The sequence below is a fragment of the Octopus bimaculoides genome, chromosome 17 (assembly GCF_001194135.2).
Source record: "Octopus bimaculoides isolate UCB-OBI-ISO-001 chromosome 17, ASM119413v2, whole genome shotgun sequence".
In the NCBI taxonomy this organism is placed as follows: domain Eukaryota; kingdom Metazoa; phylum Mollusca; class Cephalopoda; order Octopoda; family Octopodidae; genus Octopus; species Octopus bimaculoides.
Window position 1 is genome coordinate 51664720 of NC_068997.1, and position 5000 is coordinate 51669719.

Genomic DNA, 5000 nt, shown 5'->3' on the forward strand with positions numbered 1-5000 from the left:
ATCTCGTCTGTCTTCGTGTTCTGAGTTCAAAAACCTCCGGGGTCGACTTTGCATTTCATCCTTTTGGTGTCAATAAATTAAGTACCAGTTACGCATTGGGGAGATGTAATCGACTTAATCCCTTTGTCTGTCCTTGTTTGTCCCCTCTATGTTTAGCCCCTTGTGGGCAATAAAGAAATAAGAAACTTAGCACTCCGGGTGAAATGCTTAGCGGTATTTCGTCTGCCGCTACGTTCTGAGTTCAAATTCCGCCGAGGTCGACTTTGCCTGTCATCCTTTCGGGGTCGATTAAATATGTACCAGTTACGCACTGGAGTCGATATAATCAACTTAAACCGTTTGTCTGTCCTTGTTTGTCCCCTGTGTGTGTAGCCCCTTATGGGAAGTAAAGAAATAAGAAACTTTAGCACGCCGGGCGAAATGTTTAGCGTACTTCGTCTGTCCTTGCGTTCTGATGTGGATGTTATCGACTTGACCCCCCCCCTGTAATTGCTGGCCTTGTGGCATAATTTGAAACCAATATTTTGTATGAAGTATATATCTAATACTCTACGCCGAATTGCACTCTAAAATATTAATTCTAGGTGATATAGTATGTAGAAGTGGTTCATATTTATAGATTAAACTCCACTGATACAAACTTTAGTATTGCTTCTCCTGAAATACCCATGTGATTATTTCAATCGTCCAATCAACATTTCCAAAATCAATAACTTTATATTTCATAGCTAGAGATCGAATTTCAAATTTATCACTGACTGGTTGAATAAGCCGTTAACAGTAGACTCTATTAATGAAATCAAATTTTACAATACATAACCTCTGCTGTTAATACTACTAATATGTTTAAGAATAATACGGTATTTCAGTGCACTTTTAAAAACAAGAATCGATATAAGTTATCGTTATAAATATGTTTAATAGGAATAAAACTTGCACTTCGTCGGTTACGACGACCAGGGATCGAGTTGATCCGATGAACGGAAAATAACGTACAAGTGGCTGAGCATTCCACAGACAATCGTAACCTTAACGTAGTTTTCAGGGAGATTTCGCTGGACAGAGAATGTGAGCCGGCTGCACTTGGAATTGCAGCCAGTATTCATTTTTGCTCGCTGAGTGGACTGGAGCAACGTGGAATAAAGTGTGTTACTCAGGGACAAAACGCACTACCCAGGAATCGAAACCACGACCCTATGATCGTGAGTGGAATACCCTAACCGTGAAGCAATATCAATGGCGGCCTGGACAGGTTCGGCCATTATCAACTCCTTGGTTTAGTAGACAATGGTGACACACCACATGATCTAACCATGTCTGAGGGAATTTTACCAGGTGGCGCTATTGAGTTAGACATGTCCAGAAATATGTAACTCAAAATTGATTTAAGCTTATTGAATACCTCTCTATATATAATTAAAATAAATAATTGCTTTATGATTGCTGTATTAAACCCGGGAGAATTTGCGCGCAAAAGGTAGAGACAGACGAAATACCGCCAAGCATTTCGCCCGGCGCGCTAACGATTCTGCCAGCTCGCCCCCTTTCGTAATAATAATAATAATAATAATAATAATAATAATAATAATAATAATAATAATTAATAATTAATAATAATTAAATTTTAATGAGATTTGAAGTCAAAATTTAGTAGTAAGAAAGTTTACGTTTTATAGCATTCAACCTGATGTTATACTTTGTTAAAAAATAACTGCACCATCTTCCTGTTTAGACCTATGTCAAGATGGAAGAGCGGATGGCAAGTTTTATTTCATGGAAAGGGAGAAAATATAAAATAGCATTTGATAAGGTATAATGTTTCGTAGGACACATCTGCTATTTGTTGGAGTCTGTCATAAAACATGTTCTTGGTTTCCTTCCTAAACTTTCTCTAGTTTATAGTGAGCTAGAACTCTCTATTTTGCTTTTTTGTATATTTTCAATCTACTAGGAAGAAATTCAACATTTAAAAAAACGGATTACTAAAAGAAAAACCACAAAATTAGCCAGAAGCTAAAACTCTACCATTATTCGTCTCTTTGATAACTTCCATGAATTCTTATTTTCAAAGGCCATTTTGATATATTATCTTGTATATGCGTCTGGCACTACCATTTGGTCTGAATTAGTTGAGAGTATTTTTGGATGGACGTTGGCGTATTGTCACGTGCTTTTTTTTAGCTTATCATGTGTATTTTAGTGTCTTTGTTTGGTTGTTTGTTATAAAACCTTAACCAACTTCCGTTTTCTCAGATACGATACGAAACAAATGACACAACATGTCTCTACACGTGTTAATCTGTTTTATTCTGTTTTAAATATCATTGTAAGATGCAGTCGATTCTCTTGCAAGATGAAGGCTGGATGACATGTTTTATGTCATCGGTTCTGTGCCGCGTTCATGGCCTTTAAGACCCAAATATTTTTTCCACTGGCATCATTTCCTAAGCATGTATATCACCATTCCTTTACGTTTATACGACCACAGTACTACAATTTGGTTGAACAACCTAGTATAGATAACGACTAAATAACTTTAAAATATATTCTAACGTATTTTAAAATAGAGCGAGCTGGATAATGTATCCGCAGATGAACTGTGTTCAAAAGAAAGGCAGAATGGTTAGGAATGGAACTCCTTTTATCCTGATGTTGCTTCATCAAGATTAAACTAGTGTTTCGTGTGTTGTGTTTGTTCTTAAAAGCTTTATTCGAGTGTGTGGAAAACATTTTTTTAACCTTTTAGAGGAAAGAAAGAAAGACGAGATATTAAAACCCTCAACCTGGGCCTAAAATTCTTCTTAGACTCTGCTAAAGACGCCTAAGAACCAGACTGTTGTGCTAACCAGGTCAGTGGATGGTTACGCTAACCTGGGCAGTGGATGGCTGTGTCAATCTGGGCGGCAGGCGGCTGTTTTAAGCTGGACTATAGATAGATGTGTTAATTCGGAAGGTGGATGGCTGTGTTAATCTGGGTGCTGGATTCAGTCTACTACACGCTAGCTCCTACGACTCTAGTAACAGGCTTCACGCTGATTGCGTCCACCATTGTTCTCGTATTAGCTTGTGGTAACAGTAGACAGTAAAAGACGATCACCCCAGAATGTCACGATTTAGGAGTAAACCAACGGCCACGTAGTTCGAAAGCGTTCTTCTTAACCACTCATCTATATCTACGCTCGATAACATTGAAATGTTCGTCCTAATTCTATCATGAATTAATGGAAATCTCTCGCAAGTTCGCCAGTGTAAACATCCTTCCCTGAATCTGTAATTGAATTGTTCATTAGGGATTTAATTAAACAATCGTTAATTACATTTAACTCTATCATTGCAACCAGTAGCTTCAACGTACTGTTTAGTTGTTTGTATTATCAATGAATGGCTGTGTGGATAAGAAGACTGCTTCGGAACCATGTTGTTTCTAGTTTAGTCTTATCGTGCGGCACTTTGTCTAACGCTATTGAATGATTTTAATAAGTGGAAACTGTACGGAACGCTGTCGTGTACATGTATGTGTGTGTACATAAATATATTTATGAATGTGCATGTATACGTGTATATCTGTGTACATATGAATATATTTGTACATACATTATATATATATGCCGGTGACACGTGAAAAGACATTCGAGCGAGATCGTTGCCAGTGCCCCTGGACTGGCTCTTGTGCAGGTGTCACGTAAAATACACCATTTTGAGCGTGGCCGTTGCCAGTACCGTCTGACTGACCTTCGTGCCGGTGGCACGTAAAAGCATCCACTGCACTCTCGGAGTGGTTGGCGTTAGGAAGGGCATCCAACTGTAGAAACTCTGCCAAATCAGATTGGAGCCTGGTGTAGCCATCCGGTTCACCAGTCCTCAGTCAAATCGTCCAACCCATGCTAGCATGGAAAGCGGACGTTAAACGATGATGATGATGATACGTATGTATATATGTTCGTATGTATGTATGTATGTATGTATGTATGTATGTATGTATTATGTATGCATGCATGTATATATGTAAATGTATGAGTGTTTCATTTATTTCACATGCCATGATCCCGCTATAGTTACATCAATTGACCGACGTCATTGATATTAATGTGGTTGTGTCAGCATCACAAATAATTACAAGATATATATCAGTAAAAGTTAAAGACTTTACTTCCATAAACTTTCTCATTCTTCTATATCCCTCAGGATATTATGTGATTTAGCTTTACAATAAGACGACGGCTGTCTCTTACCAAACTCAAGTTTATAATCATGTCTTTGTTTTTCCACGAAGTGCCAGAATGATGTTATATACACGACTGATATATTTTGAACTGATATCTACATAGAGATTTGCTAATTGTTACGACTGCTGTACAGTTTCCATGTGCGTGTTGTTGTTAACGTGGTGATATTTATTGCTGTTGCTGAATCTATTTTATTTTGATATATTTGTCGTTGATTTTATTTTTTTTTTACCTTTAGGCAACACAACAGAGTATATTCAATATTGAATTTTATGTTTAGATTTTGAATAAATGCATGAGACATTTGTTGAGGTTCAATAACCTATTTCATAAGTTTGATTTGTCTGTTACTCGATATCATACATAAAAGAGAAATCGCTTCCATTTACGCTACTGATGAGTTTCAGGTCGTAGCTCTGCTTGATTAGGGCTATGATCGAAGTAAATCCGTGACCATCCCGTCTTTTCTCAATGTTAAGAGAACTCAAGGTTACATTATCCAACGTGCATTTGGTAGGACCAAATATAAAGATGTATCTACATGTTCCCTGCCCCACATTGATTTGTGTTTCAGTAAAGGGAAACTGGAATAAAAGAGAATTGTATGTCTACGAGATTTGAGTTTCACATTTGACTAATTCCCCGGGTGGATGGCGTAAAAGACATAATGCGTTATCTAAAATATTTGCAACACCAAGTGCTTATGACATGAACAAATTGCTGGAACCGGATTAGCTGTTCTACTAGCATGTCAGTGTTGTTCTCTCGGTCTTA